The sequence below is a fragment of the Corylus avellana genome, chromosome 10, assembly GCF_965113065.1.
Source record: "Corylus avellana chromosome 10, dhCorAvel1.hap1.2, whole genome shotgun sequence".
NCBI lineage: Eukaryota > Viridiplantae > Streptophyta > Magnoliopsida > Fagales > Betulaceae > Corylus > Corylus avellana.
The window spans coordinates 9351491-9363882 of NC_142499.1; the positions used below are offsets into that span (position 1 = coordinate 9351491).

At 34.4% G+C, this 12392-nt stretch overlaps 1 protein-coding gene across 3 annotated transcripts in view; it reads left to right on the plus strand.

Moving 5' to 3' along the window:
• LOC132161967 (WW domain-containing protein) overlaps positions 1 to 722 on the plus strand; it is a 31254-nt gene extending 30532 nt beyond the window's left edge. For 2 of the 3 annotated variants that reach the window (XM_059572195.2, XM_059572196.2), the window contains one exon: positions 87 to 722. The gene's annotated coding sequence lies outside the window, so the exon portion shown is untranslated. The remainder of the gene's footprint in view (positions 1 to 86) is intronic. The other variant, XR_009438191.2, reaches the window with a different exon arrangement.
• Positions 723 to 12392: the final 11670 nt, after the last annotated feature.

Here is a 12392-nt window from a genome sequence, read left to right on the forward strand (position 1 = left end):
TGAGTGGAGTAAACTTCATTTTGGTTCTGGTGTGTTCAGCTGAGTGGGGCAAGTGTGTAATACATTTTTGTCTCGTTTTACTCCAGGGACTCCAGATTTATCGTTGTATAGGAGAATGTCTATAGAGTCTTCGCTGCAAGTGTCCACCAGATGGATGATGATTGTTCGGTTGCCAAAGGAATGGCCAAGAGGTTCGTTGTATTTTGTAAGATGTTGGATCTCATGGATGCCTCTCTTAAGCATCCAACACTCAATTGGGTGGACTTTGGTGGTTAACTAGGCATGTCTTCTTCATGTTGCTGAGTTGGGCTGATCCTGATCCATAAATATTTCTTTTTGTGAAGGTATTTTTCCTTTTGTCTTTTGGCGTGGCTTTGAAGAAGAAAGGACAAAGGAAAAAGTAAATCCCGTAGAGCTATTTCTCTTCTTGGTAGAAGTTCTGCTTTTTCTTTTCTTTTTCTTTTTTTTTTTCCTAATTAAGGCGGCGGCAGGAGAGGGTTACCAGGGTGACTACTCTACCCTGTTGGGAACCAATGACAAAGGAACCTAGACGGTGAGAACTGTACACTCCCTTAAGTCCGATTAAGTCATAGCTTGATCTACCTTCATCAAGACATTAGTGGAGCCCAATGTGATTTACTCTAATCAAGCATGAGGATTCCCATTGTGGAAATTGAACTCATGTCCTAGTATTTACCTAACTATATGAAGATTGTTTTGGCGTGACTTTGAAACATAAAGGACAAAGGAAAAAGTAAAACCCTATGAGCAATTAGTATGAGTTTTCTAGTTTCTCTTCTTGATAGGACTTTGGGAGTTTTGTTAGTCTTTATGGAGTAGAAGATTAACTCCCAGTGTTAAAATTTGAAAGGCTGCTTAAATGATTTTTGAATTGTAAAATCAATTATGACACCGGAGTTTGAGGAAGGATTTGAACTAGTGGCTTTCGCTTCATGAAGTGCGGTACTTTGTCGATTGAACTGCCCCTTGGGGGCTTCAACGTATTTAATTAATATAGATAGGGATGTTAAGTGAGCGAGTTTGTGCTCGACTCGATTATTAAATGAGGCATTTCGTGAATACACATTCTTACTCGAATATTAAATGAAGTAAATTCGGCTTGACTCAGTTAGGCTCGTGAATAGCTTGTATAAGGCTCGAATTGGTAGTTGTTTGCATAGTTTATCATATTAATATTAAAAATTTATGATTTTTATTTTTTTATTTTTTTCATAATAGCATCATTTTATAATAAAAGGATGCATATCTTCTATCTTCCAAATCAAGTGCCTTGCTGTATTAACTCCCTCGGTAAGTTAAGCTAAGCAAATGTTCATATACAAGTTGGTTTCTTGAGCAGTTTAAGACTACTTGAAGTTTAAATTTATAATTAAATTAAATTAAATATAAGAGCCAGTTCGCGAGTTGGTTCGGTTCGGCTCAACTTATTATGGGCTCGAGTTCGGGCTCGATTTTTTTGCTCAGCCTTGAGCTCGGCTCGAGCTCGAGTTCATGTAAAATTTAAACGAGTCGGGCCCAGACAAAAAAAATTCGCTTAGGCTTGGCTTGTTTACACCCTTAAATGCAGCATAGTAAATCTAAAAAGAAGAAGAAGAAAAATTATAAGCCTCAATGATTCAACAATAGGTACCAAATTAGCATAATAAATGATATGAGAAATGCTATATATAATTTTAAAAAGAAGAAAAAAATTATAAGCCTCTATGATTCAACAATAGGTCTCAAATTAGCAGAGTAAATGATAAAGAGATGCTATATATAATTTTAAGTGTATTTCTTAATGTGACAGTTAAAATTAATATTAAATTTTGGATGGGTTAATATTTATATTTCACATTAATGGTGATTTTTACTATCAAATAAAAGAATAAAGATTTGGGAGCAAACATTATATAATTTATCGGGTGTAAAAGGAAATGTTCAATTTCAATGCTAATAGTTTAAATAAATTGTAACAGCTAAGTTTACTACCGGGTCTCTTGTAGCTTTGTGGCTTGAATATCTTGTTTCAAGTATCAAGTCATGAGTTCGAGACCTGGTGGGAGAGAAAGAAGAGAGAGAGATATGACAACATGAGGTATTCTAAAATACCTCTCTTTTTATTTTTATTATTATTTTGCAAATTCCAGTGGACCTCTCATATTAATTTGTAGAGAATATGCTTTAATGACTGAAACAGTGAATTTTCTTTTCTTTTTCCCCAAGAAATTCACTTTAAAACACGTATTAATTTCTTTAACATATTCTGAAGGAATTATTATTAAACTTTGCACCTAAAAGTGAAGACACCCGGGACCCCCCATTTCCAGATATAATTTTAAAAAGAAAGGGCATGGGATGAGTGCCAAAGAATTCTTCTTTTTCTTTTTGCCCTCTTTTTATTTATTTATTTATTTTCTAGTGTAATATACTTTTCTTCTACTAAACGCATGCAATCGGTGCCCAAATCCAATGCTCTTTCTCTCTCTCTCTCTCTCTCTCTTTCTTTCTTTCAGTACACCAACTTTTAATCCAGAGTACTTTATGATGCTTTAATTGATTTCTTTTCATTATTTCCTATCCTTTTTTTGGATATTAAAATGAAAATCCAGGAACCAATTGTATCCATGCAAAGAACCTTCCTGCCTTTCTCATACCCAATCTTTTTAAAATTCCGAATCTCTTCTCTATCATACCATTCAAACCTTTCTCCCCTTAGTGTAACAAGGACATATTTTTCAAACCTCAAAAGGATGGTCTCAAAATGGTAAGAGTATTGGTAACATTGGAATTTTCATCAGGTTTAAGGTTTAAATTCTCATGGGTGTAAAACTAGCGAAACTGGAGTCTTATCCAATCTATGCGAAATAGCAGTTTGGATAGATCCAAAATTTGTCCAATAGAGATGGGTATATGAAGTGACCTGTGATAATAAAGAAACCCATTTTTGAAAGTTTTTTTTTTTTTTTTTTCAAATCATTCGTTACCTTAAGAATCCAATTCTGTATGCTGTTGGCTTTGAACAAAACAACAAAAAATTAGACATCTTTCGATTTTTATTTTTTAAAACTTTTGTAAAGAAATATTTTGTGGCTGACATGGCACCGATGTCCATTGCTGTAATTGGAGCTGCTTACAGTACAATGTATGAGGTACATAATGAGGGAAGGATAGAAGATAATGATGTTTTAGGAATTTCTGACTTTGACTTCCTTCCTGGATTTTAATTTTCCAAGCAAACAATCAGAGCCTTAGCTTTCTCACCCAGTAAGTATGAGGAAATGGGCGGGGTGGGTTAGGGGGAGACCAAAACCCAATTGACTTCATCTCATGTCATTCTCACTAATTTAAATGTTGGCCAATGTCGTGGCATTCTATCACAAAAACAAAACAATCACAGCAATCAACTGACAATGAAATCAAAACAAATGTATAAATATATTATGTGGGTTGCGTTTGATTGGTAACTCCCTATTTTGTTTTTTGTTTTCTTTTTTACTAAACATTAACCGACAATTTAAAACTAATTTTATGATTTAAAAATAAAAACGCTTTCTAAAAAATTCTGTCGGACGAACCATACAATACTTATGCTACGATTATTAGGGTTTGAGGAAAAAAAAAAAAAACTAATTTTATGATTTTATAATAAAAAACGTTTTCTAAAAAGTTATGTCGAACGAACCATATAATACTTATGCTACGATTATTAGGGTTTTCCAAAAAAAAAAAAAAAAAAAAGAAGGATTAGAACAACCTTTTCAACATTTGATTAATTGGGGGGTTAAACCAAATTTTTATGGCAAGTAGCGTAATTATGGTGGAGAAATTGATTGATTGGTAGATTAAATGAAAATGAAAATGAAAATGAAATCCGATGAGTTGACATGATGATCCAAAGCGTCCAAAGCAATTGATATTTGATGAAGACAACCCTCAAAGAAGACGTGGCCCTAATGCGTGTATCATGAGGACGCCGTAGGATGTGGGGAGTCCCAACATAAAAATTAATAAGCTTTTCTAATGCCCTGTTTGTTTTCATAGGTTTACTTCTTCTTCTTTTTTTAATTCATTTATTTAATTGTTTCTAACAAGTCAATGCTTGACCCACAAAAGATCCTTTTGATATCATTTGTGTCATTTTATAAATTATAATCTTGGACTCTTCTTCCCCTATTTGATTGATGCTTGCCATTTCCTATTTTCGGTGATTGTATGGAGTGATTCATTTACTTCAAATGCTTTAGCTGTCTACATGTTTTATGTGACTTTTAAGTCTTATCATATATGCTTTTGATGACGGCATTATTATAAAGATGAAGGGATGGAACGTCGGATAAATTCGCTCAAAAAAAAAAAAAAAAATCATCAAAAATGCATTAAGTAAATTACCAAAATGTTTGTTTATGCTCTAGAAAAATGAGATTGATCAGAGTTCTATAAGGGTTCAAAAACAGACCGAGAAGACGGAAAGGTCAAGCTGATTGCATGAGCTCGGTCGACCAAGCTGAGACCTCGTTCAAAACAATTTTAATGTTGCCAAGAGGTGACATGGCAAAACGTGAGAGCGAAATTCTCATGGAAGGTTTGAGCTAGATTATATAGTGAAGTTTTTTATATTATAGTTGTAACTTTATCCGTTAGGATTTAACACTAAACTTTGACGAGATGATTAACATTGTAAACTTATGAAAGATGATGAACCATAAATTTAAAACTTTCTAAAGTTTAAGGGTATGATTGCAAAGTTGATGAAAGGTCATAGATAGTAAGTGAAGTTTTTCCCAAATTAAATAAAATTTTTTTGTGAGTTTTGTTAAAATTTAAAAGAAAAGCCAAAAATAAAGAGTTCAATGGAGAAAATAAACATAAAATTAGAATAGAAGCTATGTAAATTGAGATTATGATTCTCATTGGCTTCCTTTTTCTTATTTATTATATTTGAGTGTGAGAAGTTCAAGATTTGAAATTGAAAATATTAAGAATAAATTCACAAAAAAATAGATATATATTAAGAATAAAGTATCCACAGATTTGCCTTACACTTTTTCTTTTATTTTATTTTTTTTTCAGCCATTGTTGCTTGATAATATATGAAATTAAAAATATTAAAAAAAGCTGAGGAAGGGCTAGACATGAAGCTGAGCCGATCGAGTGGAGCCGATGAAGGAAAGGAATCAGCGCAGCTCAACCCATCAGCGACAGAGCTTAGGTGTAAGCATCAGGTGTCAAGTCCAGGCTATCTGTAATATTTTAGAAAGGTATCACTCCGCGTCAGCATTTCGTCATTGCCACGTTATCCCATTGCGTCACCGCTGGCGTCATATTACTCTTTTTCGATTTATTTTATTCATGTTCCGGTTGTTTTTATCTTCTAGAATCTCACCCCTCTACACGCTAAGCCAATCTAATCCTATCCTCCGCCATCGCCTCCGGTTTTGTTCCACCAATTTGATTGGCTACATTTACTTTTTCTCTTTATAGTAAGCTCTTGCCCTTCCACTCGGGGCAAAATTGAAGAAAATAAATATATATTAGCAATTTTAATATCTTTATATATATATGTTTTGTTTAGAAATTAATGTTCTTTTATCAATAATTATTCTGAAAATTATGAACTACTTTACTCAGTCCATTTTTTTTTTTTTTTTTTTGTAAATTTTCAAAGTAATTCTTATAACTCAAATATTCTTCTTCCAGATTATTGTACTTCCCTTTACCATGTAGTCCATGAATTGGATGAGTCAATGCAGCTTGACCAACTTCGAATCAATGAACTCTCTCTATATATATATATATATGAGATGAATGACTTGGTCAAGTCATGAGTCAACACAATGCGATCCAACTCACCAAATGTTGTCATCAAGTTAAGCACTTTTCATAAACAAAAGAAGTTCGCATAATCCTGCACTTTCTCATCATCTATAGTTTTTTTTTTTTTTAATAAAAAAAAATACTCTTATATTGATGCTTTGTGATTGTAGCAAACTGTTGTTATATATGATTGTTATATAATTGAGAAGATATTGCTTATTTGTTTTCACTGAGCCACATAAAAAGGCAATTAGATGTCGATGGGTTTATAAGATTTTAAGTTCAAGGCAAATGAGACTATAGAAAGGTCAACTTGCCATTGGGAAGTTATCTCATTCTAGAAATTATCACAAGAATCCATCTCAAAACAAAACAAAACACTATAGTTGTTTTCTAATAAAATTGTAATATATGAATTATGTTGTTTACCTATAAACATTTTATGTTGTAATTTTGACCCAACAAAAAAAAAAGAATAAAGAAAAAAATCTGGTTCTGGAATCTGCAGTGTAGAAATTAATTAAATAATTCAAATATCCACAATAATATAACAAATTCTGAACAAATAATCTAAAAATTTAACTTGTCAATTTGAATGAATTATATAACGCATGAGATGAGATATATAAAAATAAATAAGAACTACATATCACTAATACCATATAATTTACCTGATATAATATTTTGGAATTGAAGTGCAATTTTCATCATAATTTAGAAGTATGTATATTATTTATTTATTTATTTATTTTGATATGTCCACATAAGGGAATGGAGAGGGGGAGTTCGAACTAATGACCTTCATCTCATTAGATGTAATTCACAGCTGATTAAATTACCCATTAAGAACAAATATGTATATATATATATATATTTTTTTTTTTGAAAGAAATACATTCTAATTTCATTGATAATAATCACGAGCATAAAGTTCTTACATCACAAGAGTACAAAGTTCTGAAAATACAAATTATAGCCGAAACTATATGAATACAACATCACCTAAAACTTCCGTTAACCTATGTATATTATTATTGTGAAGGTAAAGAAAATAATTAGAGTGAGTGAAAAAAAAAGAAAAGAAAATGCCACCAACCGACCGTTTGGGAATGAGGCAGCTGGGGCATTTACGAGGAACGGAGGGAGGAGACATGTCAACTCCAATGTTACCTAACTCCCCCATTTGGCATCCTCTTATTCGCCACCCACTGTACAAGGCGGCTCCTTATTTATTTATGTTTGCTTAAAGCAATTGTGGGGATATCATTATTAATTTATGATTCTTATTTTGTGCCAAAAATGGAAGTATTTTAAGTATTTTTTAAAATTTTCATTTATACTCTTTTATATTAAAGCAAATAAGAAATCATAAACGATTCATTTTTAAATATAATTATTATATAGGATTAAATTCACTTTATTTCCCTTAAGTTTCAAGAGTTTTTCAATTTGAACCACAATGTTTAAAAATTGGCAAGGTTTCTCCCTAATGTTTCAAAAATTTTCAATTTAGACCCTCCATTACTAATTTCCATCTAATTGGACAGAAATAAAAAAAAAAAAAAGCATTGAGGGTAATTAAGTAATTTCATAGATTTTCATCTAATTTGACGGAAATTAGTAACGAAAGGTATGAATTGAAATTTTTTGAAACATTAAGGAGGTACATTGTCAATTTTTAAACATTGAGATTCGAATTAAAATACCCTTGAAACTTAAGGGGTGTAAAGTGTATTTAACCTATAATATATTTTAAAATGATCTTAGATGAATTAAGGTAGTTGCAAATTTTGAAAAAAATATATGTGAACTTAAATTTAAAGATAGTATCAAATTCAAGTGAATAAAAACATTTATTTTAAAAACTTTCATATTTTTATATAGGGGCAACTTCTTAAAAGAAAGAGCTATATCTATTCTATTTTGAGGAGGTTAGGGTTTGCGGAGCGTTGGATTAATTTGATTATAACACTGTCTTATATTCTATTTTGATTAATGGACAGCCTCATGGGCATATGGTTCCAACTCGTGGTATAAGACAAAGGGACCCTTTATTGGGGCTGCCAATTACTCGGGGAGGCACTAAAGTTAGTCATCTCTTTTTTGTAGCTAACAGTTTGCTGTTTTGCATGGCTAATATTTTCGAATGGATTAAGGTCCTAAAGATATTGGCGGTGTAGGAGAAAGCCTCGGGTGAAAGATCAATCAGGACAAGACCTCAATTTTTTTGAGTACAAACACGAAGTTAGGCACACGTGAACATCTCCTTGTAGTCTCGGGTGTGAGCTCTACTTCTTGCTATGAAAAATACTTGGGTCTCCCTGCTCTTGTGGGATAGTCTCAAACCCGATCATTCTAAAGTCTCCTAGAACGTATTTGAAACAGGCTAAATGGGTGGAAGAAGAGATTTTTATCTCAGGCAGGGAAGGAGATGATGTTGAAGGCTGTGATTCAGGCAATCCCTACCTACACGATGAGTATATTTCAGCTCCCAAAGGTTTTGTGCAAAAAAATAAATTCTATGATGGCAAGGTTCTGGTGGGGACATAAGGAGAATCTATCTAAAATAGCTTAGCTAAGTTGGGAGGAAATGAGCCTGTCTAAAGAATGAGGTTTGGGGTATAGGGATTTGGAGGTCTTTAATACAGCTCTTCTTGCAAAGCAGGGATGGAGATTTCTTCAGCACCCTCAATCACTGGTAGCATAGATTTTTTAGGAGAAATATTTTCCAGGGGTATCCTTTCTGGATTCGGTGTTGGGCTTAAAGCCATCATTTGCTTGGCTCAACATCTAGAATTCGATGAAGTTGCTAAAGGAGGGTCTAATTTGGCAGGTGGGAGATGGTGAATCGATTAAAATCTGGGTGGACCGTTGGATCCCTTACCCACATACTTATTCTATTCAGTCTCCATTCAGGGGGCTCCTTCGTGATGCTAAGGTAGTGCCCTGATTGATCCGCAAACCTCGTGGTGGAGCTATGGCAGAATCAATGATTTGTTTACTGCAGATGAAGCCTTGAGAATTTGTAGCTTGGTTACTAGCCCAGGTAGACAGCCATACCAGATTGTCTAGAAGGATACCAAGAATGGCTTATTTACAATTCGGAGTGCCTATCACTTGGTGAGATCGTTGGAGATGCGAGGCAGAGGTTTGGGCTCAAATGAAGGCAAAATGACAGGACTTTGGAAAACTGTTTGGAATGTTCGAGGGCCCCCAGTGGTCAAATTGTTTCTCTGGAAAGCCTATAAAAATGCTTTAGCCATAAGAGAAAATCTTCACCATTGAAAGATCATTCTTGACTCATGCTGTTGTATTTGTGGATTGGAAACAGAAAATGTGGGGCATATACTCTGAAGTTGTGGTTCAGCGAAGGATGTTTGGTTGGAGAGCACGAAGAAGTTGCATAAGAGTACCAATGCTGCCATGGAGTTTAATGATAGTTTTGGAGAAATGGCTGGAAAGATGGACCCCAAAGAGATCCAACTGTTTGCAGTTATTGAACATCAACTATGGCTTAGGAGAAATGCCTGTCTTTGGGGGACTTTTGACAGCACCTTTAGTAGTTGTATGCCAGGCACATGATCAACTTGAAGCATATGAAAGGGCACAAGTTGGTAGAAGCTTTGTGATGAGCAATTTGGGGACTCACTATATCTCTGTAACGTGGCAGAAACCACCAGAGGGCTTTCTAAAAAATTAATTGGGATGCCTCTTTGGACGTGCCACAAAAGCGGATGGGTATAAGGATAGCAATAAGGGATCATGGAGGAACGTTGCTAGCTGCTTTTTGTGCAACCAAGGATTTCATCTCTGATTCGGCAACTGCGGAGGTGTTAACAGCAAGGCAGGCGGTGGAGCTTATTCAATGACTGGGTTTGCGAAAAATAGTGCTTGAGGGGGACGCTTTGGAGGTTGTTAATGTCCTTAGGAATGAAGATTTATGGCTGGAGCGGTATGGGCATATCCTACAAGAGGCAAAACACATGCTATGTCAATGTATGGAGTGGAGAGTCAATCATGTTCAACGCAAAGGAAATGGTGTGGCTCATTGTCTGGCCAAATTGGCACTTCATGTTCAACAGGAGACCTTACGGACTGACAATTTCCCTTTATGTAGTTGGGACCTTGTAAACACTGAGCAAGGCTCTTCATAAGCAATGATATATCATTTTCTCAAAAAAAAAAAATAAATAAATAAATAAAGAAGAAAGAAAGAGCTATATCTTTTTTCAAAGCAGAAAGAATGATAATTTTAACTGCAATTTTTCTTTCAAAATTTTATGCATAAATATTTTGAATTTATTTTTAAAATATAAATGCTTATTTATTTATTTTTTTAACGAATTATCTCTTAATTGATATAACAATCAAATAGGGCAAAATCCTCCGTACAATGTCAAAGATATAATTTGGAATCTTCACAACTCAAACATTATCTATGACATACACAATAGCCTCTCGGGCTATTATAAGACTATCTATAAAAAGTCACCGTCTCAATCAGTTTCAGATCTACAGCAAATTTCGACGAATCACGTCTCTATCCGCTGCCAGGTAGGTCCTTGATTCCCTGGCTTTTTTTAATCTCCGATACTAGTGCTTTATTAATCGCAATCTCCTTCACTACCTTTACCATAATGCCAATTCTTAATAACTCTTTTGTCATTAGTATGTGGTTTGCTCCCAGAAAATGAACCATAAGAAAACAAAAGACTGATCGAAAACCAATTCCATTATTCATAAGGATTTGTGAAAACAAAACCTAAGAAAACGAATAAAACTTCATGTTAGTATTTTTGTTGGTTTAATTCGGTTCCAAAATGTAGAGGCTACTGTCCACAGGCTCAAATACTAATATAGAATGCTCAGAATCCAATCTCCAACGTTCACAACGAGGATTCACATGTTATGAACATTCCTACAATGTTTTAGCTCAATCGGACCATAAACGCTCATTGATTGGAGCTGTTGATCAAGGCCGGTTAACATTTCCAGAATGCTATTTTCCTCCTCTGCAGTGGGTGTCCGAACAGCCTAGCAGCGTGTCTGGACACCAATTCCAGCAAGCATGTTTTTGCTTGCTCGCAAGGCCTTGTTCGGACACCCAGTACCTATAACAATTTTAAATGATTTCAAACTGTGTCCTAGGTCTAGGGATTGTGGGGCTATTATAAATACACCTCTATAGAAAGAGAGAGGTACGAATGTTAGAACCCTAGAGTTCGTGAGAGGCTGTGCTTGAGTGATCAATTGTTGTGAGCCTTATTATTATTATTCCTCGTAAAGGATTTTGTGTTAGTTTCATTATGCTTAATCGAAGTCTATCAAAAGTGTTCGGTAAAGGAGAATCACGTTGAAGAAGATTGTGAGGGAGCAAATGAGTTGGAGGCTTTTCGATCCTACAAAGTCAAGGTCTTGCATCGGGTTGTAAGTGTTCCTAGTGTCTGTAATCTCTGAACATTTTTTGATAGTGATTTCCTGGGTTAGGCTACCCCTGAGAGGTTTTACTTTTAGATCGTTTTCTAAAAGGTTTCATCTTCGTCACCAAAATCCTTGTGTGTGATTGTTCATATTTTGGTGATTCCACATAAACTAAGATATTTACCCATCTCTTTGATCACTCTTTGGTTTATGAGTTGTGGGGATGGGGCTTGATGGGTGATGCAGAGAGAGAGGCGATTACACACATGTACGGCCAAGAATTTGATACACAAAGAAGAAGAATATGGGCAAAAGGGGAATTAATGAAAAGTAAAAGGGAATCAAAGATCGAGGGGGTTGTTATACGACGTGCAGAGAGGGAGTGTTTCCTTTACTTCTCTCTTTCACATGGGCAGGGCACTACGTACGCTGCTGTAGTCGTTTGTGTGAGTCCAGAAATGCAGGGTGAGAGAATATATTCTATTTACCCACAATATCCATTAATTCCGCATAAATTATGATATTTATCTGTTTAGAGTTTTTCACTTCACCTTATAGATCGCTACTAAAGACAGATCTAGAGAGAACATATTATTATCTACTATGTTGCTCTTTTTCTATGAATCTTATAAATGCTTATTAAATGATGAATCTTATATGGAAATAAATGACCAATGGTCAATTCAATTAAATGACCGTAAAATCTTGAGTAGACAACTCTTATACAACTATGTATGTACAAATTACGAGGTTGAAAAATCAAGAAATGCCATCCAACAATACACTTTCAAAATCTTGCATAGGAAGGGTAAAAAAAAAAACACTCCAATGAAGGTATGGCAATAAAACTCCAAAATCCTATGGAATTCATTTTAGAAAAATTGTCACTTAACCATGAAAACTTCCCCACTAGTACCACTTGGGCATCTCTAGTGATCTTTTTTTTTTTTTTTTTTTTTTTTGTAGGTACCCCTTTTCAATCTAACAATACCAAAATCTACATCAATAGTTGGTTTTGTATCTAGGAACAATGTTAATCATCATTAGTCTAACATTGACGCCTCTAAAATTTGTGTGTCAAAGAGAAGTACCAAAGTCTTAGACAAAGCAGTCTTTAAGTAGCAATAGGTTGTTCTATCATGGAGACGTTCGGA